We start from the raw sequence: 26,162 nt of genomic DNA, 5'->3' as shown, positions 1-26,162 counted from the left end.
AAAAGGATGGGAAAGGATTTGAGGTGGGTGGCAAGAGTGGGAAGAAGAGCCATGAAGGAAGGAAGTGAAAAGGAATAGGTGAAGGAATAGTGAGAGAGTGAAGAAACGGATGTCCGAAAAAAAGGGAAAATATGGAGGAAAGTGGGTCTGAAGGCAGGGAGAGAATGAGAGAAGCCGGTAATTGGGATCATGGTGAAATATATGGAAGGAGGGTTCGAATAATAGGGACGTGAAGGAAGGCAGTACAGGAAGTGTATGGGGAATGGATCAGGGGAGATGGATGTGAAATAAAGTGGAAGGAATGGGAAGGGTAGAGAGGGTAGAAGATGGGGTTGATGGAGGGCGGGGAGGGAAAAGGAGAGGAAAGTAGTGTTTCAAGCAAACAGAGATTAGATAGAGGAAAGTTAGGAGAAGGGAAAGATGATGGGGTAGCACCAATGGAGAAAAAAAGAAATGGTATAAAGGAAGGTACTGGAGGGAAGGTGATATGAGTGGGAGAACAGTGAAGATGAAATGGGGATCCGAACAGTAGAGACAGGAGAAAGTGGGAGAGGGAAGGAAATGGAGGGGAGAGAATTTAAAGTGTTGGTGGGGAAGCGGAAGAGAGACAAAACATGAGATAAAGAGGAAAGGGAGAAAAGAGCGCATTGGAGCAGTGAATATATATGAACATGAGTATGAATGGGAATGAGTGACATGCAGTAGAAAGTACAGAAGGATGTTGAATGGAAAGGACTGTAAAGAAACTTGAGGATATGGAAGCATTAGGGCGATAGTGGAGGAAAATGAAACACAGGGAGAAAGGTGAAGCGGGAGAGGCCAAAGAAGTGGAATAAGGGGTCAAAGGGAGTGTGGGAAGCAGGAAAGAATAGAAGGATCAGGTGAAGTGGGTATAGGAAGGATGGAAAAGGGAGGGAGAGAGAAATGCAAGAGAATTGGTGATAAATGGATGGATGAGGGAAGGGAGGGGAGCAATGTATGTGAAAGTAGAGGAAAACAAAATGGAGGAAGGGATGGGAATTACATGTGGAGATTTGGGAAGGGGATAGCAAAAGCAAGACAAGCAGGAAGGGAAGAGAGGACTTGGAAGAAATGATACAGGGAAGGATGGGAGAAAGGGAAAGGAGAAGAAGAAAAGGTTGTGGATAGGTTTGTGAAATTCATATTTATAATGAAAAGGGATGAGAAGATCAGAAGGGAATGGAAAGCAGGAAAGGGCTGGAAGGATCTGAGATGTTGAACAGAAAGAGGCACAGGAGGGGCAGATAGAGGGGGAGAAGAGGAAGTGAGAAAGTAAGATGGAAATGGTGGATGGAAAGGGAAACATGGGATGCAAAACTGGAAGGCAGGTGAAGAGAAAGAATGACTGGAAAGGCGATTGACAGAGGAATTAAGTGATGTGAATTGAGGAAATGAAGGGAATGGAAGGGGCATAGGGAGAGGAAGCAAGTGGAACTAAGGTGAGAGATAGGAAGTGAAAGAGTGTAATGGATGGGTAGGGCAAAGGAAAATTATGGTGGCACGATCATGGGATGAAACAGTAAAGGATAAGGAGGAGAGTACAAGGGAAAAGAGGAGAGGAATTGAGGGCAAGAATGAAGAAGGCACGTAGTTTAGGTAAAACAGTGAAGGGAAGGGAGAGTTGTTTATGGGAGTGGTTGGAGGAGGTAGGCCTGGGATGAGAGGAAGGAGTAGTAAGAGCAGAAAGGGGGTGTGAGTGGAGTAAGAGTAGAAAGGCGACGTGAGTTGAGGGTAGGAGTTAGGGTAGTTGCTGTGTTGGAAGAGGTAAATGAAAGGGGTAATTGAATGGTGGGTGGCATGATGCGAGAGAAGTGGAGGCAGGGAAAGCAAGGGATTCTAAACAAATATGGAGGATGGATGGGCAAAGTGAGAAGGAAGTCAGGGTAAGTGATATGAGAAGGAGAAAGGAGGGAGAAGAATGGAGGAGGCAGAAGGGGGAGGGAAATGGAAGGTGGTCAATGGAGAGGACAGGGGAAGCAGTTGAAGGGGTAGAAAATGTAGGACTGAAGATGGTGAAGAAGAGCGTGGACAGGTCATAGGAGAAAGAAATGAAGGAAAGAAGTATACTGGGACAGGGATAGGTGGTGGTGTAGGAAATAAAGGAGAGAAATAGATGATAGAAGACAAGGACATGAAGGGGAAAGGAAGAGATGAGTGGACAGGAATAAAATAAAATGGGAAAGGTGAAAGGAGTGAGTTGATGAGAAAGGAGGAGAAGAGCGGCGAAGGACAATGACAGGGAGTGGCTGGGGTGGAGGGGAGTTACCGGGTAAAGTGGAGAAGAAAGGGAAAATGTTAGATGGAGATTGTGGGCAAGGTGAGGGAATTATTATGGTGCCATAGAGACAGGCATACCTGGTAAGGGGCGGCAGTGCAAGAGTAAGAAGAGATGGGTAGTGGAGTGGAGTAAATGAGTCAGGTGGAGGGGAAAAAAGGAGAGGAAGTGGTATGTGGATACGATGGAGGGGCAGTCATAAAGAAGGGGGGTTGGGAGTGCAAATGGGAGGGACAACATTGGAGGGGAAGAGAACGAGGATCTAAAGAAGGGAGTCAGAAGAGAATAAAGAGGCCCACAGGAAGGTGAGGCGGCAGAGGTGAGAAGGGTAACGAGGAGGGTAAATGAGAAGGATGGGATAGTTTGGGAAAGGGAAAGACAGGATAGGGGAGTGAAGGAGGCAAAAGAAGGATGGGTGTGGGGAGAAGGAATGGAGAGAAAAAGATGGATGAGAAGGGGCACGTCAACACCAGAGCAGTACGCGCTCTATTGGCGACAAAAATGCAAAAACCCAGCACTCTCAAAACAAAGTAATTTATGCATTGTGCTGATATGTTGTGGTTTAACCTTTTGCATTGCAGAGTTCAATCCTGAAAACTTATTTTGAATATGCTTACAAATACTGTTCCTTTGCAATGTATTGCTGCAGGTTTCAGAGTGTGTTAGGGTGTGGCCCCTTTCCAGGGCCTTCCAGAGACTTTCCCTGCAACATGCCTGGGCGTGGTTCTGGGCTGGGCCAAGACTCTATAAAAGAGAGCCAGCCCAACTCCCAGTGCTCACTATTCAGAGGTCCCGGTGCAGAGCAGCAGCTTCTTCCTGAGCTCCTGCCCCGGCGGCCTATTTGTATCTTCCAGTCTTCTGCCCTTCATCCTTCATTGGTGATCATTGTTCTAGGCGGTAAGACGGTGGTTGGACTGTCCCGGCACCGTTATTGAGAATTTCCATATTCTTGGTTTAATTCTTAAATGAGTAACAGATTACTTGCGCGCTACCATTTCTTGACATTTATATGGTAGTTTACAAATAGGCAAGACGCACGATTTGTTTAATAAAGGTTTGACTTTGTTATTCATTGCCTGCTACCATTTCTTGACATTGGCATGGTGGCTTAAGAATCGGCAAGACGCGCAATTCGTTTTATGGTGTTTAAACATTGTTGTCCATTGTGCGATACTATTTCTTGACATTTACATGATGTTTTACGAATTGGCAAGACGCGCAACTCGTTTCATGAGGATTTTACTTTGTTGTTCATTGCGCGCTACCATTTCTTGACATTAACATGATGGCCTAAGAATCAGCAAAAGAAGCGCGATTCGTTTCATTGTACTTTGATCTTGGTATTTATTGTGAGCTGTTATTTCTTGACATTTACATCGTGTTTTAAGAATCGGCAAGACGCGCGATTCGATTAATGATGATTTGACTTTGATATTCATTGCGTGCTACCATTTCTTGGTATTTTACAGGGTAACACTCAAATCGGCAAGACGCACGATTCTCTCCTCCAGTTTATTTCATGTTGTTTATTGTATGCCACTATTCTAAGATATTTATTATGTAATATTCGAGTTGACAAGTTATGTGATTTGTTTCCTGAATCCATATTGTGTTATTCATGGTGCACAATCCTTTTATGGTGTTTACTATATATATTTATAAATATATATATATATATATATATATATATATAAATATCTGCAATATGCACAATTTGTGTTGAAATATTTTAAGAGTACACAGAAGGCCAGAGTTTCTAGATGCAATATTGTATGGTCCCAGTATACATTCTCAAAACAGGATTTATATGACTGGTTTAAAATTTAGTCAGAATGTTTTTCTGATTCTCATGTAAAGGAAAGTACTTGAATAAGAAAGTTTTCATTTAATTCATCTTGATTCCCCTACAGGTATCCGTCCATCTTGAAACTTAGTCATTTTAAACTTAACTCTTAGATTGTTCATGTTTTCAGAGTGACTAGGCTTAGAATAATAGTCTAGTATTGATTTCAGGAGATATAATGTTCATATTGTGTGTTCTAACCTTTTTCTTACTACAGGTCTCCTTCCCAGCTGTTCCCTTCCTAATCCCCCCTTGAACTCTCTCAGTCTCTGTGATTTATCTATCAGAGTCTTGGAGCTGTTCAGTGGTGAACGTGTTGGGAACGTGCACAGACCCCGAGGATCTGGTAACTCTGACAGAATAGTGAGCCCACAAATTATTATCGTCCTGGCTTGTGTATGTTCTCAGCATGGCCATGCTAGACGAGTTAGTCAAGGCTATCACCCAGCTCCAAGCAGAGGTGGTATCATCCAAAGAATTGACAACTAGCTTAGCAGAGAGAGTGAGTCAGTTGCAAGATAAGGTAGAGAAGAAGGAACAAAGTCCCACAGGTGTGTCTTGGCCAGGTACTTATTCTCAGGCATCTGGAAGTAATCCGATTTCCCTAAATGTTCCTTCTGCAATTCCTTTAGCTCCCCCAGAATGTTTCTCAGGTGACCCTTTGAAAGTGCAATCTTTCCTGGTTCAAGTGGAACTACACTTCACCTGCAGACCAAATACTTTCCCCGATGCCCAGTCCAAAGTAGCTTTCTTGTTATCATATGTGTCTGGGGATGCAGCTACTTGGGCAATTCCTCTTGTGCGTAAAAATAGTCCCTTGTTGTACAACTGGAGAAATTTTGTTTGTGAATTTATGAGAGTTTTTGATCCTAGAACTGTAACACAGTCAGCAGATTGTGAATTATTAGATTTACGCCAAGGGAATCAAGACCTAGTGTCGTATTTAGCCAACTTTAACCGGCTGGTTGCCGAGACATCCTGGCCTGAAGAAAAACAAGCGGTCTTGTTTTACAAGGGACTCAAAGATGAACTAAAAGATATCTTTGCGCAAATTGACCCACAACCTACAGACTGTCAAGAATTAATAAATCTTGTCTTGAGACTTGATCATCGTTTAGCAGAACGAAATTAAACGCGCAAAAAGATTGAAAAATATTCATGGCGCGTTCATGATAACAGAGACTCAAGAACTCCGAAAGAAAGAACGCCGGAACCGATGAAAATTGGAACCATCAGAAGACCTTTGACCAGAGATGAAAAGGACCTACGCAGAATCCTCATAGATCTTATGACTGTCAAATTGATCTAGCCCCAGGTGCGATACTTCCCAACTGTCGTGTATATGCCCTGTCAGAACATGAAAATCAACCTTTACGAAAATACCTAGATAATTTTTTGGAGAATGGCTTCATTCGCCCCTCCAAGTCTCCTGCAGCTTCACCTTTGTTTTTTGTTCCAAAAGCTAATGGAGAACTTCAAACTTGCATCGACTACAGGGGTTTGAACAAAGTCACCATTAAGAATAAATATCCTTTACCCCTAATTCCAGTCTTATTGGAACAAGTAAAGAGAGCAAAAATCTACACGAAGCTTGACCTTCGAGGTGCTTATCATTTGGTCAGAATGAGAGAGGGTGACGAATGGAAAACAGCGTTCAAGACAAGATATGGTCTTTTTGAATACACCGTCATGCCTTTTGGTCTGTGTAATGCTCCAGCAGCATTTCAATTTATCTTGAATGACGTTTTTAGAGAGTACCTCAACATATTTGCCATAGTCTACATCAATGACATTTTGATCTACTCAGACAATGAAAACGAACATGTCCAACATGTCAAGAAAATTCTTGCAGCCCTTTGAAAACACCATTTATATTGCAAACTAACCAAGTGTGAGTTTCATGTTACCACAGTTGAGTTTTTAGGGGTTATTCTTCCCCCTCAAGGTATGGTGATGGCAGAAAAGAAAGTAAAAGCCATATCTGATTGGCCCACCCCAAAGACTGTTCGTGATGTACAATGTTTCCTGGGGTTTGCATATTTTTACCGGAGGTTCATAAATCATTTCTACCAGACAGTGGCTCCAATCACTAAGCTATTAGGAAAGAAAGAAAAGTTTGTATGGTCCCCAGAAGCTGATCGAGCCTTCTCGACTTTGAAGGAAGCTTTCTCCATTGCCCCAGTCTTGACTCATCCTGATGCGAATCAACCTTTGATAGTGGAAGCTGATGCTTCAGATGTAGCAATAGGAGCCGTCTTATCACAACGAAATAAAGACACTGGTCAACTTCATCCTGTAGCTTATATGTCTCGGAAGTTGAACGAAGCTGAACAGAACTGTGTCATTGCTGAAAAAGAGCTTCTGGCGATTCATGACGCCTTTAAAGAATGGAGACATTGGTGGTCATTACAACCTCGGCGGTCTTTTTCCAAGACCGCCGAGGGACCGCCGTGTGGAAGACCGCCAGTGGTGGCGGTTTGCCGCTCGGCCTATAATGACCGTTGGCAGCTCTCCGTCCTTTTACAGACGGAGAGCTGCCAACAGCCATACTGGCGGGAGGAGGGGAAGTGGAGGTTGCTCCACCTCCACTGCCACGCCAACAGAACACCGCCCAGCGAATCACGTCCTGTGATTCACCGTGGCGGTGTTCTGTTGGCGGTGTGGTGTCGGCAGAGCTGCCCCCATGGCTCCTGTCCCCTCCCGGCGGATCAACGGAACAGGTAAGTCGATCGTCCATGAGGGGAGGGGGTGGGGGGTGTTGTGTGGGTGCATGGGGGTGTGCGTCTGTGTATGTAGAGGGGGGTGTGAGAGCGTGTATGCTTGCGGGGGTGTTGAGTGTTTTGGGAATGAGTGCGTGTATGTCTGTGGGTATGTCTGTATGGATGTGTGCGTGTATGTTTGTATGTGGGTGTGCGTGTCTGACTGTGTGAGTGGATGTAGGCATGTATGTCGGCGTGTGTGCGTGTAAGTGTGTAGGTGGTGCCTGCGTGCGTGTCGTGTGGGTATGGGTGATGTGATGTTGAGGGTCGGGGTGGGGAGGTGGGCCCTTCCTCCTTTGGGGGCTGGCAGGGGTGGTGGGGGGTGTAGGGGAGGGAGTCGGGTGGGGGTGGGGGAGACCCCTATCAGTGCCAGGGAAGGAATTCCCTGGCACTGATAGTGCTTACCGCCATGGATTTCATGGCGGTTCAAACCGCAGCAAATCCACGGCGGTAAGCCGGGTCAAAATACCGCCAGCGGTGTAGTGACGGCCGCTGGACTGGAGACCCATGTCTCCAGCCTGGCGGTCGTCTCCGCCCTGGCGGGTGGAACGGAGAACCGGCGCATGACCATGGCGGTAACCGCCATGGTCATAATACAAAAAAAAAGACCGCCAGCCTGTTGGCGGTCTTACCGCCGCTTCTCCGCCTTCCGCCAGGGTCATAATGACCCCCATTATTTGTTGGGTGTCAAATACACTGTCACAGTATATACTGATCATCGTAATCTTCAATTCATAAGTTCCGCCAGACTTTTGACCCCCTCGGCAATTACGCTGGATGATTTTTTTTGCCAAATTTGATTTTGTAGTAACCTTCCGGCCTGGTAAAGATAATCGCAAGGCTGACGCCTTGTCCCGTCAAGAGTCTACCACGTTGCCTGCATTTCAAACCTCCAGAGCTATCATTGCTCCTAACAAGTTTCTATGTATCATAAAAACTGAAGATTTCTTTGAAGAAATTTGCAACTCTTTCACTGTTGAAAAATGGCAAACATGGGCCCAAGCAGATCCTAAAAGGTCAATCATGCATCGTTTGTTCGTACCCACTAACAAACTTCGCATGATAGTGTTTAATTGGTTGCATGTTATACCTACGGCAGGTCACCCAGGTACTCCTAAAACTCTTGAACTGATCCAACGCTATTTTTGGTGGCCTACCCTAACAAAAGATGTAAAGGCTATGGAAAACAACTGTGAAGTTTGTGCTCGCATTAAAACAAGTCATTCAAAAACAAAAGGGTTGTTACATCCACTTCCAACCCCAAGTCGTCCATGGGAGCACATTTCTTTAGACTTTATTACCGGTCTGCCAGTGGTTCAACAGCATTCAGTATTTCTGGTGGTAGTAGATAGTCTCACGAAATATGGACATCTATGCTCTGGTTAGCTGAGTTAGCTTACAATAACTCATTCCACACTTCTATTGCCGTTACACCCTTTTTTGGTGTATTTGGCTATCATCCTGACACCTTGCCCATCACAATTCCTCACGAAAGTTCTCTTACTCCAGCTGTGTCAGAAACCATTCAGCATTTACATCAAACCCAGAAACTGATTCAACAGCATTTAGAAAAAGCCAAACAAAAACATAAAAGGCATTATGACAAGAAACATTGTGAGGGACCGCAATATCAACCAGTGACAAAGTGTGGCTTTCCACAAAACATATAGACTTCAAGAAGAAGCACATGTTGAACCCCAAATTCATAGGTCCTTATACTGTCCTTCAGCAAATCAATGCGGTGACCTATAAACTACAATTGCCCAGATCCTTACGGATTCATCCAGTGTTCCACACTTCCCTCTTGTAAAAGGCAGTCTAAAAGGTCCACCCTCATCCAACTCCTGTTCTAGTACAAGGGGAAGAAGAATACAAAGTCAAGAAAGTGTTGGATTCTAAACTGAGAGGGCATAATCTATGGTACTTAATCTCATGGAAAGGTTACGGTCCTGAAAGTAACTCATGGGTTTCCGCATCTGATGTTCATGCTCCAGTACTTGTGAGACACTTTCATCGTCTTAATCCAAGCAAACCAGGCCCTAGAGCGCGTTTGGGAGAGGGGAGTACTGTCAACACCAGAGCAGTACGCGCTCTATTAGCGACAAAAAACTTCTTCCTGAGCTCCTGTCCCGGCAGCCTATTTGGATCTTCCAGTCTTCTGCCCTTCATCCTTCATTGGTGATCAATGTTCCAGGCGGTAAGACGGTGGTTAGACTGTCCCAACACCGTTATTAAGAATTTTCATATTCTTGGTTTAATTCTTAAATGAGTAACAGATTACTTGCGCGCTACCATTTCTTGACATTTATATGGTAGTTTACAAATAGGCAAGACGCGCGATTTGTTTCATAAAGGTTTGACTTCGTTATTCATTGCGTGCTACCATTTCTTGACATTGGCATGGTGGCTCAAGAATCGGCAAGACGTGCAATTCGTTTTATGGTGTTTAAACATTGTTGTCCATTGCGCGCTACTATTTCTTGACATTTACATGATGTTTTACGAATTGGCAAGACGCGCAACTCGTTTCATGAGGATTTAACTTTGTTGTTCATTGCGAGCTAACATTTCTTGACATTAACATGATGGCTTAAGAATCGGCAAAAGAAGCGCGATTCGTTTCATTGTACTTTGATCTTGTTATTTATTGTGAGCTGTTATTTCTTGACATTTACATCGTGTTTTACGAATCAGCAAGACGCGCAATTCGATTAATGATGATTTGACTTTGATATTCATTGCATGCTACAATTTTTTGGTATTTTACATGGTAACACTCGAATCGGCAAGACGCACAATTCTCTCCTTGAGTTTATTTCATGTTGTTTATTGTATGCCACTATTCTAAGATATTTATTATGTAATATTCGAGTTGACAAGTTATGTGATTGTTTCCTGAATCCATATTGTGTTATTCATGGTGCACAATCCTTTTATGGTGTTTACTATATATATATATATATATATATATATCTGCAATATGTGCAATTTGTGTTGAAACATTTTAAGAGTACACAGACGGCCAGAGTTTCTAGATGCAATGTTGTATGGTCCCAGTATACATTCTCAAAACAGCATTTATATGACTGGTTTAAAATTTAAAGGAAAGTACTTGAATAAGAAAGTTTTCATTTAATTCATCTTGATTCCCTTACAGGTATCCGTCCATCTTGAAACTTAGTCATTTTAAACTTAACTCTTAGATTGTTCATGTTTTCAGAGTGACTAGGCTTAGAATCATAGTCTAGTATTGATTTCAGGAGATATAATTTTCATATTGTGTGTTCTAACCTTTTTCTTACTATAGGTCTCCTTCCCAGCTGTCCCCTTCCTAATCCCCTCTTCCCCTCTTGAACTCTCTCAGTCTCTGTGATTTATCTATCAGAGTCTTGGAGCTGTTCAGTGGTGGACGTGTTGGGAACGTGCACAGACCCCGAGGATCTGGTGACTCTGACAGGGCAGGGAGATGGAGGAGGGTTAGATTGGAAGAAGAGTATAAAGTAAGATGGGAGCAGAAAGAACAGAAAGAGAGGAATCGAGGGAGAATTGAGAGAGAGCATAAAGTAGGCAGGAAAAGGGGCAATGGTGGGAAAAATAACAGAGGGGAACAAAGGACTGGTGATTAGGAGTGGAATAAGGGGTCATAATAGATGGGGGAAGGGACCAGAGGAAAAGATAGTTAGGGTGAAAGGAAGTGAGCTACAGCAATGTGAAGGAGGGTGTGATGAGAGGGAGAGATAGTTGGGAAATTGAGAGGGAACCGGAAAGTAAGAGGAAGAACATGGGGGGGGCAACAGAGGAAAGAGGGGAGAGATTAGTGTGGCGGTAAGAATGAGCGGTGGAAGAAAGAATGGCGTGACTGGCAGGAAGGACTTTAGAGAAAGGTATGCGAAAAGAACGGTGAAGGGAAATGGAGGAGGAAGGGGAATAGCCGATATAAGTGGAGAAAGCACAAAAGGGTGAAGAAGAGAGCATGTGAGTGGGTGGAGAGGGAATGGATGTGGGCGAGATGAGAAAGGGAAGGGAGAAGGAAAGGGGATGAGAAAGAGAAGGGAAAGGTGTATAAGTTAGAAAAGCAGAAAATAAAACAAGGGCAGGCATGGAAGGGATGATGTGGTAGAAAGAGAAAGGTTTAGGGAGAGGAGGTTAGAGAGAGGAACTATAATGTGGAATGGTACATAGAGGATGGAGGTGGGTGAAGAGCAGGGGTAAGTAGAAGGTGTATAGAAAGGACAAGAGCAAATGACATGGCAAGGGGAGCTGAAATGAAGTGATGCAAGGAGAAGCAGGAAGGGGAATGGGAGTAGGAGTGGGGCGGATGGGCGGATGGACTGACGGGAGTAAAGAGGAAAAAGAAAGAATGAGGGAAAGGGAAGGAGACGAGAGAGGAGAGGGAGGGGGCTAATAATGTAAAGCAAAATCAGAGCGGGGGTCCAAAGAAGTGCAAAATAATGAAGGCATTTGAAGGGAAAAGGGTGAAGCTAAGGAAAGGGAAGGGAATGAGAAGGGAGAAATTGGCAAGGGTGAAAGTCACGAAGTGGAGAGAGTGGAAATATAGGGGTAACATGAAGGAGAAGATGAACGGGAAGAGGAGATGGGATGGGAAAGGAGCGAGCTGAGGAGATTAGATAGAAAGACATCAGGAGGGAAAAGGAAGGAATACAAGGAAAAGGGTGCACAGGGAGAAAGTGAGGAGAAGAGCAAGGGGCGGCAAACTGGTGGAGTGAAAGATCAAGAGAAGGCCAAGGGAAGCAGGAAAGGGGTAGGAAGGGAAGGAAAGCGACAATAGATAATGGAGAAAACGGGATGTGACTGAAGGCAGGCAGGCATTACGAACAAGTGGAAGTGAATTACACACTGGTGGATGATAATGGAGGGTGGGGCTGGAGAGCCGCGAGGGACTGGTTCCTGGATGTTGCAAGTGGGTTTGGAGGACAGGTGGTAGAGAACTGGGTTTAAGGGTGAAGCTGGAGGAGGTGGGTTCAATTTAGTTTCAGTTTACTCTTCATTTCTGTTTTTCTTTGTTTTATTTATTCACTCACCTCTGTCGCTGACACATTTTACCCTCTTTATTTGAAGGGACTGGTCAGCCCAGCTCCAGCCTCCAGGAGTGGTCCCCCATTCTCTGGTGTCGAAGTCTTCAGGGCTGCAGCCCCCAGGTACCCAGGCTTATATACGACTGGCACGTCACAATGGAGAGCTTACTACATGTCATGGTGACATCACAAGAGGACGATGGGTGAAACTATCCGCTTCAAGTTGAAAAGGGGAGCACGGCTAACCTCGAATATGCAAACAGTATGCAGTATTGTAGGTATTAGGCCATTAAAACCGGTTTAGCTATGAACAAGAGAAGACATTGTCCTGCCTGACTATAGTCCTCTATAGCGGGTTCTCCTTTCCAAGCTGCCCTGGAGACCTCCCCGTCCTGCTGTCCTTGTCTTTGCTGCCCTGTTACATCACAGTTTAATTTCCATGACACCATTATTGCATCACAGTGTTCAGCTTCTGAACAGCTACCTAAACAAAAGCAATGGTTTTACAAATGAGTATTTTAACATTTGCATGTTCCCTAGACTCCCTTTTTAAATTAGATACTCATTTAGTGTAATGCGTTTTGCTTGCACACATTGATGACTGGGACAGAATCAGCATCCCCCTGCAGCCTGCATCTACTGGAAACCCCGACTGAAGTCAACATTATGAATTATGCGGAATAGAGTGGGCTTTTCAAACACCACGTACATTCCATTACACCAGGGTTAAGAATTTAGTGTGTGTGGTCCATACCCCTTATTCTGAGTTTTGAACTTGGAAAAAAGGCATAACATTAAGAATCTATAGATAATACACCGAATTCTGCATACCTTGGCTTTTATCAGCACCTTCCCCACTTTCCCCTCATGCATTTCGGCATGTCTGACCTGTCAAAATGTGCAGAGAAAAGACAGGTTGCAGCTATCACACAACGCAGATTTCTGATGCCAGCACAAACTTCCGTTCACACCGGCATCAGAATGTAACATCTAGTTCGGAATCAGGACCTTAGTTTCTAACTTTACCCCAAATGTGACTGCCATAACACTGCAGGTTTTCTCTGTCTTCTATAACTATACTAACGAGCTTGAGTTTACTAAGTCAATTGCGAGCAGCCACCATTGCCTTCAGGCTCAGGCTCTGCTTACCAGCTGGTTGGTAATTATCTGTGTGTGGAGTAGCCATAGGTGGTTTCTCTTTTAGGCTGAAGTTCTCCCCCCCTCGAAATTCCTACTCATTCATATAAAAATATTAAATAGATCGATTTGTTCAGGGATATGATTGTATCTCAAATCAATGTATTTAGGTCTGGGCTGACTGTCTCAGGTTGACTGCCCTGCCTCACTTTGAAGCAGGAGACTAAAGCCTGGCAGCAAATCTACTTTCTACACTGTGACGCACAACAAGGGTGGACTGATATAAAGCCCTTCATTTCCATTGTGGTCTATGGCAGTGTCCACTTTAGGCCAGTGACACTTTTAGTGTCATGATTTTGGGCGTTGGAGTCTTCATCCCTGTGTGAGGGCATCCATCTGTCATTAACTGACCCTTTCACCATTCGTCACGCAGTAGGAGTGGATGCAAGCACGTGTGATTTAGTGCCTTGTCTTCTATAACAGTAAATGTTATAATGCTAATCTTGTGTTATTTTTATTGTACTGAGACCCCTTGTCACACTAACCTCCCCTATGTGACACCCTAAGGCCTGGCTGCAGATCTCTGGCTCCTTTAGAAGTAGCTTCAAGTAGCTTTAAAAGAGGAACAGGATTCTTGCTCCCTTGCAAAATGGATGCAGTCATGTGCAAGGGGAGAAAGATATGCTTACAGTAAAGTCAGTTATCTGCTGTATGGCATTAAAACTAGCCCTGTCTTCACACCTTTAACATTAATGCCACAAACATGGATTGATATGCGAACAATGAGTGTTAAAATGTATGTAATGTGTGTCAGCCATTTAGTTCCTCTTATTTCACAAGTTTTACTTACTGTTGCATTCTCTAAGAGAGTTAGCTGTTACATCATGCTGTTTCTGTTCATTGTATCACTGTTGCATAGTGCATACTTTGACTTGTGCCAGGTGTTGATGAGGGGCTTTGATTCAGAGCACTAGTGCTGAGGCTGAAGGCAAAGCAAAGTGACTGACAGTGGAGTGGTCTCTCTGCAGAACACACAGAACAATGGTCATGTATTCCAGTTGCAAATTAAATTCAATATAAATATGTGTGAAGGATTGCTTAGAGGTCAACATATTTAGAAGGCAAAAGCAAAATGAGATAAAGTGATTAAATGTGAATGAGTGCAGTGTATGTTTGGATGAGTGCAGTGTATGTTTGTGTTGGTAAAATGAGGGCGATGCAAGGGAGTGCATTCAGGGGGGTTGAAAATGTGCTGATGGATGAGATGTGAAGAGAAAAGGGCATATATATCTAAAATAAAGTACACATAACTGAAGGGCATACTCCGTCCACAGGCCTCAATAATATTTAATTCACAGTCTCACAATTTCAGACTTGAAACATTTCCAATGTTAATTATTTATAATTAATTATTGCTCTTACTCATTTATCTTAAACAGCTACCAACCATTGACAAAGCCAATAGTATTTACAGATTTTAGGTGTATGTTAGTTGATGTGTTATATTTCTGGATGCAATGGCATCTCAAAGAAAAACCAAAATATAGGCCAGGTGGCACACTATGGGAATCACAGAACTTTGTTTTACATGTCCCCTTTTAGAGGGCCCCCACTTTTTTCATCAAACTAAAGATCTCTCTGCACATATTTCTGTATGATTGATTGCAGCCAGCAGCTGTGGGTGTCTCCTGATGCCTGGTTAGAGCATTTTGTTCCAAAGTTGATGCTGCATGCAGTGCACAACACTTGGCAAGCACACACTTTAAAGGGCCTGAAGTTGTCACGCTGTACAATTTGCACAGCAAAGTAACTGTTGAACGTGTTAATGTAGTCAGATATGGGGAGGTTTTTAATGTGTTTAGTATTTCAAGACTATGGGGGTCATTCTAAGTTTGGCGGGCGGCGGTTGCCGCCCGCCAAACGGGAACCGCCAATTGGCTGCTCCGCGGTCAGAAGACCGCTGGGGCCATTCAGACTTTCCCGCTGGGCCGGCGGGCGCCTGCCAAGGGAGCGCCCTCCGGCCCAGCGGGAAAGGGCCTGCAACACTGAAGCCGGCTCCGAATGGAGCCGGCGGTGTTGCAGGTGTGCGACGGGTGCAGTAGCACCCGTCGCGCTTTTCACTGTCTGCTATGCAGACAGTGAAAAGCTTAATGGGGCCCTGTTAGGGGGCCCCTGCACTGCCCATGCCAGTGGCATGGGCAGTGCAGGGGCCCCCAGGGGCCCCAGGACACACGTTCCCGCCATCCTGTTCCTGGCGATGAAAACCGCCAGAAACAGGCTGGCGGGAAGGGGGTCGGAATCCCCATGGCGGCGCTGCTTGCAGCGCCATCATGGAGGATTGGGCCAACCGGGGTTAATCCGGCAGGAAACCGCCGGACCCGGTTTTCTGACCGCAGCTTTACCGCTGCGGTCAGAATGGCCCAGGAAGCACCGCCAGCCTGTTGGCGGTGCTTTCCGTGGTCCGCGGCCCTGGCGGTTTTTACCGCCAGGGTCGGAATGAGGCCCTATATGTTCCCACTGCTTTTTAAACCTTGCTTTCTCACTAAATTAATTTGCTTTCAAATGCAACATTTGTCAATCTTTTTAAATTGTTTGTTGGGAGGAGGACTCAACTTGGACCCCACTTTTGTCAATTAAGCTTGCTCCCTTCACTCGCTACATAAAAATCATACCCAACTGTTACGCCCCACCACTTTCAAATGTCATCAGCCGCCACTGGTACCGAAGAGGGCAGATTATGTTCTTGCAGCCTTGAAGTGCACCCACTCCTTCCACACCCGTTGCCCAAGGGTCACAGTATTTAGCCATTCTCAAAAGGCACTTTCCACATGGTGTCACCTTCAACTACATGCCATATCAATTTTGCATAGTTGTTTTGAAATGTTTTGCGTGTTCTTGCTTATGAATAATTCCCCATGGGAATCTCAGTGGAAAACGTATGTTTCAGTCCCCCTTAACATCCTGCCCCCTTACCAATCTGCATGTAATTTTCAGATATCCAGTGTAAATGGGCATATTGTGCATAGATTCGTCATATAATGCAAAGTCAAAGACAAGTAAACAAATTATTTTTTCTGGCAGCAAGTTATAACAGCATGCTCAAGTACCATCTGGTACAGAGAACAAGGCAAGACTCTACGGCTGGAGAATAGAACGACAATATGGTAATATTGATCGCGTCACTTTATGTGCTGTTTTAGGAATAGAGTTTGGGTTGGGATTAGGGCAAATGTTAAACTTAGAGTTTGGGGTAGTGTTAACGTTTAAGAGAGAGTGCTGTATGTTTTGCATATTGATGTAAATTTGCTCTAAAAATTAAATTGCACGTCGTAAGAGTTTGGCTATCTATAGTGTTTTGTCTGGAACGGTTATTTTACACATTTCTGTTAATCGCTCCATCCCTCCTAGGCAGGAAGGTGTATCCAAGCCCACCTGCCTTTCTTCCCACAGCCCCATGAACATTTACTATCATGAATATTTGATCATACCTCTTAGCAGGTAAGGAACGTCATGCAACAGCAGAAAATGGCTGGTAGGACAGCCTGCCTAGCTCCATACAGTTAACATATTCTGCATCCTTCAGGCACTTCTCATTTTCTTGTAACTAAAAACATTCAAAAGTTAAAATCTTTATAGACCAACACCTTTTGAAAAATGACTATCTCAAAAGGGGTGAATGGATCTACACCAAACTAAAACTTTGATAAATGTTAAATATAGTATTATCTGCGTCTCAGGTTTTCTATCATTTTGTTCTTCATCTATTGTTGTAGTTGCCAGTTAATTTATTGAGAAAAATTTGCCTTCTCTAAGGTAAAAACTGCTGAATGGAATTGCACCAATTCAGCATGAAGAGATAGCTTTTATTACACTTGATGCTTTTCTGGTTGCTTCAAAAGTACTAGATGTTCAGTTTGCAATCTGAATGTGATTCAATCATGTTGCAGACAGCAATTCAAAATTAAATTGGATCTAACAGTCTTGGGGAGATGTTTTTGTCAGCAGCCATGTTGTTATTCTTGCAGCTTCTATCTGATAGCTTGCACAACCTGAACATTTTAGTCTGTGTATAGTTTCTACTCCTTATGGTCGACAATTGCTGGGGGTATCTCGGGGGAGGTGGGGCAAAGAAATTTGCCACATGATGTGCTCAGTATCAGCTAAAAGGCACAGGATGTGAACACCTGTCTCTGACAGGTTTTGAGACCATGTAACCTGGAGCTAGACATGGCCAAAGGCAATTACTTTTACCCAGTGCATACTGTGAACAGCTGAAGGCTAAGCACAATGGCTCTGTTTGAAGGGTCATTGACACAGTCTTTAAGCTAAATGTTGTAACCTGCACTTAAAGGCCTCTGCACATGGACAGATGATGAGTGCAATGATTTTTAGGATTGCAGGAACGGTGTTCACTGTCTCATTCACTCAGCCATGCCTATTCACAGCCGGTTCTATTTGGTTCTGAACCAAGTCCATTGCACATGTCCAAAAAATAAGGACAATAAATCAGGACAGGAGACAGACAAGCTGCATCCTGTGCCAACATACATATGTGTAAGGCTCAAAGGCACGTACTCCACAAAATACAAGACCAGTGGCAACTGTATAAGTCCAAAGACTGTGAACAATGGGTTGTGAGGTGTTTTTAATTGGCACAGGGTCCAGTTCCCACTGTGCACAGGTAATGATCATATACTGCAAAACACAAATCAGCAAATAGTAGTTAAATGGTATGATGGCTCTTACCTAGTTCTGGAAAAAACATATAATAACCTTGCATTTTTGCTACAAATCACTTTCTATGGATGCTATTGTTTTGCTTAACACTGTGCTTAATTATGGAAACACTTGCACAGCTTCCAAAAATATGAGTTGAACCAAGCTAAATGGCTTTTTACTATGTAATAAATCCATTCTGCGGTTCAATAAATGGGTACTGAATCATGAAATGGGTTAGAAATTGATAAAGAATCACAATTGATGAGGGGTGTGTTTATGCTATCACTTCCCAGTTTTGATTCAGAATGCCATGTAGCAACGGTTTGCGACTTCAATGGTTGCGAACCATTGTAAAATTACTGACTCCTCAAAGGAGGTGGGAACCTATTTGCAAATTATACCTTGCCCTTTGTTAGTGTTAATACAAGTTTGCTGGGGAGTAGGTAGTCACCCTGGGGCCACTTCAGACACTCAAACAAACGTCTTAGGAAAAAAAGTACATTTTAAAAACAAAAATTAGGGCCACATATATCATGCTTTTTTGCAAACGCAAATGACCCAATCGAATCATTTGCTATCGAAAAAATACATTTTGGTATGTATGAGTACATACCAACTTGTTGCCGGATCACAAATTGGAATAGCTACTACACACCGATTCGGTATTAGGAAGGGGCATGTCAAGGGCGCCCCCTTCTAATATCGAATTGCAGTGGTATGTAGGAATGTTTTGTGACCCGAATGCGGTTGGAAAACATTCGCATTTTACCACCTACTTCAAGTAGGTGGTAACCCATTTGCAAACATGAAGGGGTCTCCAAGGGACACCTTCCCCTATATGAATGCATGCAAAAACGTTTTTACAGTGTTCCTACCTACCACAGTCTCCTCTTAAAAAATGAAAAGAAAACTTTTCATTTTACATTTTATACACATCCTGTTTTCCTTTACGGAAAACTGACTGCATTAAAAAAAAAAGATTGCTTTATTTAAAAGCAATCACAGACATGGTGGTCTGGTGAGCCCAGCAGGTCACCATCCCTGTGATTATAGCCATTCACAATGGGTCACAAATTGCAACCTACCTCATGAATATTAATGACGTGGGTCAATTTGCGAGCCATTGGGAATCGCTAAATGAAACTCCTGGAGTTTCCTACATTCAAATAGCGATTACGTAATTGTAATTCACAATTAGGTAATCGTTATTAGGAAAAATTATACATCTGGCCCTTAGTAATTTTTCCTTCAAGGATCAAAAGATGATCAATCACATGGTGGTCTTCTGACCTCAGCAGTCCAACACCCCTGGGAGGGCATTCTAATGGAGTAACTCACAATTTGCAACTTAACTCATTAATATTTGTGAGGTAGGTTGGATTGCGACCCACTCTGAAGTGTGATTTTGTGAACCAATCAAGTAGTACATACGCAATTCACAAAATCTCTCTAGAGTCACAAAATGTTGGCATGAGATTTGCAAACAATTTTTCTGAATCTAATGTTACCACATCTTAGGGCCAGATCTATGTACCATTTTTCCTGTCGCAAGCGGACCAATTCACAGAATCGGACCATTTGCAACAGGAAAAAAACATTTTGGTATGTACAGCCCCTATTTTGTGATTCAGTAATCTATTTGATGAATCGTAAAAAGGGTGTGGGAGTCGCAGTTAGGAAGGGGCGTTTCCTTCCTAATTGCCAATCGCAGTTCAATGTATGTTTGTTTTGTAACTGCAAATGCGATCACAAAACAATTGCAGTTACCACCAGTCTCAAATTGGAGATAACTAAATTCCAAAAGGTAAGGGGTCCCCCTATGTGAATGCATGTAAAAACATTTTTTTCAGAGCAGGCAGTGGTTCCGTGGACCACTGCCTGCTCTGAAAAAATGAAAAAAAAACCTTTTCATTTTTTTTTCGAAATGCATTCTGTTTTCCTTTAAGGAAAACGGGCTGCATTTAAAAAAAAAAAAAAAAATGCAATACCTATCATGCCACCATCCCTGTGAGTGCTGACATTCTCAATGGGGTCGTAAATTGCGACCTACCTCATGAATATTCATGAGGTAGGTAATTTGCGACCCCATTGCGAATCGCAAACAGTGTCATTGACACTGTTGTACATTCGGTTTTGCGACTCGCAAAAACGGATCTTCATACATGTGGCCATTTGTCAATGTATTTTTTTGCTGTAGGAAGCAGGGTATCTTGGAGTAGAAAATGAAAAGATAAACCTTGAGGAGAGCACCCATGGCACTACTGGGATTTGAGGGAATTGGTAGTGTTGCCAAGGACACTGGTTATCTGACATTGGTGCTGAGTGGGGAGGGTGCTGCAGGGCACTTACAGCCCAGCCGATATTTTTTGGGGTGGGAAATTTGGGTAGGTTGTGATGGTCAACTGGAGTCTTCCTGACAACTGATTCTATCTGGGAATTTCAGGGCTTCAAACTGGGGGCAGGATGAATGGCAGCCAACATCACTATTCCTCCTTTCCTATTTCCCAAAGTGTTCACTAATACATGTTTTACCTACAATTTACAGGTGGTATATAGTTTGTGTTACTCCTGGAAGAGAATATGTGTGCCATGAGGCTTCACAACTTACCTTGCCCTTTGTTACAACCTACTCAGCTACCAGAACCCTCCGGAGTATTACTAATAAAAACATTTGCCACCATATCACAGATGACATTGCATATGACATCAATGACATCACTAGTGTCATTATATTTCACATCATCTTTATCAGTAATCACTAGTGAACTGCCTGTGACTGGGTGGTGAGTACACAGCGTTGGCTCCCAGGCCCCAAACCCACAACTGTGGGCATCACCAAAATGTATTAACAGTGATCTCTGGGAAAGAAGTGCTGAGTGTAAGGTCTGAGTGAAGGGCTTGCACCGGAACCCAAATGACTTTTGACGCAGACTGAGAGCCTGATTAAGAGTTTGGCGGGTGGCGGGGGCTGCCCTCCAAACTCCTTAGGATGGAGAACTGCCAGTCCAGTCTTCCGCCTGATGTCCCTATTAAAAGTTTCCCACCGGGCCAATGGGCGGCAACAGCGTTTCCACCTGATGGCCCATCAGGAAACTCACCACAACATTGATGCCGGCTCGATTATGAGCTGGTGGCAAAGTTGCGGTGCATTCAGTGAAAAGCGTGATGAGGCTGTCCATGGGGGCCCCTGCACTGCCAAGTGCATGGACAGTGCAAGGGTCCCTATGGGGGCTTCTGCACCCCGTCTCTGCCAGCCTTTGCATGGTACACCACCGTGCAAAGGCTGGCAGACATGGGATGGTCATAATCCCCAGCGCAGCACTGCTTGCAGCGGTGCCCTGGCAGATTAAGACCTCGAGCACAACCAGGCTGTCAAACGATGACAACCTGGTGGTGCAGGTGTTCGGACTGTGGTGCTTTCCCCATGGTCAAAATGTGGAGGCCAGACTGCCACATTGGCAACTGCAGCAGTCCGGTAAGCTGTTGGAGCAGAACTGCTGAGAGCAGCAACTTGCCACAGCCTTTACTTTGTAATAAGAGCTCGATTTGCACGGCTTAAGTCCATGTGCAGGTTACTTTAGAACTACCAATACACATGGAGAGAGTATGTGGGAGAAAGGGATTTTGAAGGGAACACAATCGTACTCAACTTCCTATATAACTGAAAACACACAAATGGAGTACGGGGTTTTTCTATTGCATGAAGGGGTAGACACCTGGTGCACCAATTGTGCCCTAGGTTCCTCGTGGTCCTCTAATGGAGGAAGGTGTCCCAATCTACGCTTTTAACCACACCAAACAGACCCTACAATTAAAAAATTCACACAGGTATCTGTTTAGGTGTTTTTATTCCCTAGATTAGCTGGATCCCGATCTTTCTAGACCTAGAATTGATTTACGCACTCCCTCCTGTTCTTTTAACAGCGAGGTTGAGTCCACCCAGGTGGCACTGTCCTACCTGGGTGGGGCTAGGTGGTCATATGATGAAGCATGACACTATATAGTGTGTGAGACCACCTAGTCCGTAAAGGAAATTCCCCCCTTTTTCTCCAGTCCCACTGCTTTCCCACTTCACACTGACCCCCTTCCTCCATTAGAGTACCACAAGATACTTTAGAACTACGGCATCTAAGACCCTTATTTATACTTTTTGAACGCAAACCTGCGTTGGCGCAGGTTTGCGTCAAAATTTTTACAGCAGGCAAGCGCCATTCCTGGACATTAGCCGGGTGTCATATTTCAGGAATTATGCTAGACGGCGCAACGGCACGATTACCGTCAAAATTAATGATGCTAACTGGGTGGGGGAGGCGTAGGGGAAACAGGAGGTTATGTGTTAAAGAATGGTGCTAATCAGGTTAGAGTCGGAAAAATGAATCTAACCTGACTAGTGTCCTTTTTTGATGCACAACCCCCATGGACATGATTCCTGTCTTAGTAAAGATGGGAGTAATGCCCCCTGCCCAATAACCATTCCCAGGGGACTTATGTCCCCTGGGCATGGCCATTGGGCACAGTGCTATGTAGGGGGCCCAAGTTAGGCCCCCCTGCGGCATTTATAAAAAAAATAAAAAATAAAACTTACCTGGACTTACCGGGGATGTGTCCCCCCATCCTTAGGTGTCCTCCAGGTGTGGGTGGGGGTGGGTGGGGGTGTCCCTGGGTGCAGGAAGGGCACATGTGGGCTGTTTCCATGGCCTCTAAACATGGCAAATGGCCCACGGTTCCCCTAACGCCTGCCCTGACCCAGGCGTTAAATAATCGCGCTAAACAGGCATAGTGCCATTATTTAAGGCCCTCCTCCTCCCGTGGGTGTTTTTTGCATGGGAGGATAAATAAGGCGCAAAGGCATTAGAGTCATTTTTTGCCTAGGAACACCTACCTTGCATCTCATTGACGCAAGGTACTTTTCTGCAGACACAAAATTACGTTAACTCCAATTTTTTTGATGCTAGACGGGTCTAGCGTCAAAATATAAATATGGAGTTAAGTTTGAGCCAGATTTGCGTCATAGAAAATTACACAAATCCGGCGCAAACAAAGTATAAATATTCCCCTAAATGCGAAGCATAGGTGAACGGCCTGACTGAGGTTCTGGCCACCGCACCTGAGCCAGGAATGGGCCAAAGTGCAAGGGACATTGAGGGTACGGCATGACCCGGTAACCATAGACCACAGCGGATGTAGTCCAGGGCGACATGGTTAGAGAAACAGAGAGAGAAAGAGATAGAGAGAGAGAGAGAGAGAGAGAGAGAGATTTTGTATGTGTATTTAGACCGTACTTTCTTCTAATTGATTTTGGCATGCTAAATTGATTTCGGCTGAACCATTACGTGCAGACACCAAATATATAATTTAATATAATTATGCATTTTAATGTTTAACAACTCCAGATTTGTCTTTAGATAAAAATATTGCACTCAGAAAATATATATATATATATATATAACCTATTTTCACACAAAGTACAATTTGACTGCCTCATACTTTCACTGTAGTTGTAAATGATTTTCTTTTACTCTGTTTCAATCTGACGGCTCTTCAACTGCTCATCCGACAGTGGATTTCACCGAGAGCCACGACCTATGCGGGCATGTACAGATCTAGAGAAAATTAAGTTAATTGGTGACGACTTTAGAATATCCACATATAAAAAGTGCTTTTGACAAATTTGACATATATGGTATCAATTAGCTAAAAAATCTGACTATTAATTTCACGCAGATGATCATTACTAAATTAAAAGATGCAAATGTAATCAACAAACTTCAAATTTGATATCACTTCAGGCAGTTTAAGAGCATCTAATCAGACCTACTACAGTAAAAGCATTACATAATTGTATTTTTCCTATTCTTCAAATCTTACTTAAGTCCACAACAGAGTTGATTTGGGATCACATGGGCTATGCTGTCTGTCATATTTTGTACTACGTGTGATTAATTAAGTGAGTAGTCCCCTAAAAAATATTTTAAAAACGTTTTGACAAATTCGAACCTTCCAGGAGTAAATTGTACATCCAATCGGTAACTATAGAGTATATCTCTATTCGTCTTTTCTTTGTTAGAACAGAACTCATAGAAGACCTCTCGCCTTCTGCATATGTTTAATAAAACAAGAAAAATCAAACGTTATTTCGATCAAACATAATATTCCATCGAGGTCAGATATGAAAACACAAGCTGACAGAATTACTTTAAAAGAGAATTCTCGGTCGGCCTTGACTTTCCAGCGAGTTACACATTCCACGAAGGCATGTATCTTACTGTAATGATGTAATACAATATCTGAATTAAAAGTATTGATGCATTGCCCAGTCAATGATGATTCTGGAAAATGGAGAAGATTTCCTGAAAAAAGGCCAGACAGAGAGAAGTAATCGATCACGCAGTGACGGGATATGTAGATATCTGAAATCATTTGCATTTTAATTATTCATTGAGGCAGTTTTATAGGAAATCAAATATCAAATATATTTTTTACAACATTTTAGTATGCAAGTTTTTAAGCGCATTTTTTTTTTTGCATGCAAATCACCATATGCACGATATTCATGCGCTCGTGAAATCAAAAAAGGAGTACACTGTTTACCCTCCATGCATACATCAGTCCAGAGTTACCTAATTTCAATACTATAGTTTACTTATTTTTTAATGAAAAATCCCTACGTGAATGCAATAAGGGAGACCTTTGAGAATCTGAGATATATGCATATTTAGGTGGAAGTTGGCAAAGGCTTACGTGAAGGCAGTCTAGTAAGTAAACATGGTGAATTTCTGAGCCTTGTTGGTGACAAAATTGTATGTTACATATTTTCGAAGAACAAATAGTCCAAGGTACTGGTCAATTTTGTTTTCTGCTGTCATAAAGCTTTCTCCATTACAGGAACATAGAGAAAAACACCATGAATAATTTCATCCTACACAAAGGAAAAGTTATAAAAATATATATTTGTACATTCAATACGTGCGTTGCTAATGGACTGGAGAGGTAGCCTCTTGAGTTAAACGGAGTTAAGAGGATAGATTTAACTTTACTAATGTGAATTGATTACGAGATATGCAGGCTATTAAAAGCGTGCATGCCTGTTTGCCCCATGTACCCAGAGATCCGGCCATGAAGGTTATTTGTCCTGTTATCTAAAAATGGGAATTTATCTGATTTTAGTTTGTTCATAGTGGCTGATGTAGTCATCAGGATACTTGTTATTAAAGTTAGATGGTTTTATATGTTTAAATGTGGAAATGACTAACTCTTGACATTGTAGCTCTTTCGCTCTTACTCTGAAAATCATACCCCTGCTGTTGACTCATGACTCCTTTCAAATCCCTTTTGTATCATATTTGACCTTTGTGAGATTTTATGACAGTAACTTCTCTCCATACCGGCTAGCCATGTTATGAACACAGGGTCTTAGCTTTACGTGCAGATTTAGCTTTCTGTTGGCAGGCCTGTTGTTTCTAACATACATCATAAGCTTATACATCATATGCTTAGATTGTGGTATGGGGCTGCTCTTGTTCATGAATATATGTCTTTGTTGTCCATCTCCAAGTCAGCCCTTGATTTAATGGTTGTTTTCACTGTTTGTGCGTTTGTCCCTTAAAGAGCAATTCGGTCTCGCAGTGTTCTGATTGAATGGGATATTTTCTCCGGCTGCCTCATTGATGAAATTATTTTATGTATCAGCACTCCATAGAAATGCAGGTGTTTACATGATTTCTGCTCTGCTTCTCTGCTTATTTTCTTTTAATAATTTGATGGGAGCCGGTTAGCTGCAATGTACTACTGGGCTCTCTGTTCTCAATTCCTTGCTTAACATTCCATTCCTTGCGTCTCCCATTTTACATTTTTAGGTCAGGCGTGTTGGCATGTACCTGAGATTTTAACCACGCACCCCCATCACTGTCACTCGTTCATGGGCTTGCCCTTCAAAATACTTTATTTTCGCTGGCAAATGCTTTACGTTTGTCACTCGCTGGGCCGATTTAGTTACCGCCATGGACATCACCCCTGTTACATGGCTAATTGCACTTTTGCTGATACCTCTGAGTGCCTGCGAAATTCGTTTTCCTTTTGTGTGCTCCTTCACGCTTATGCCATGGCGCTTTGAATCGTCTCGCTTATGTGAAACTGTATTACTTTTAATTTTGAATTTATATGGCAAGAAAAGTCTGGTTAGGAGTTTACAACGCTAATAGCTTAACTTGAGCAAATGCGAGACCTATTGCATGGTAAATGCTTGTTTCTATTGAGGACCTGGCAACTGCAAAGTGCTGCCAAGGTGCGAACTCCATTTTTTTAAATTCTGACACACACTTTGTTTTCTGGCACTTTTATACGCATTTATACACTGTTTCAATATGGCTGCC

This window comes from Pleurodeles waltl, chromosome 1_2 (assembly GCF_031143425.1).
Source record: "Pleurodeles waltl isolate 20211129_DDA chromosome 1_2, aPleWal1.hap1.20221129, whole genome shotgun sequence".
In the NCBI taxonomy this organism is placed as follows: Eukaryota; Metazoa; Chordata; class Amphibia; order Caudata; family Salamandridae; genus Pleurodeles; species Pleurodeles waltl.
The sequence above is the reverse complement of the archived record's forward strand: the minus strand, read 5'-3'. Positions refer to the sequence as shown.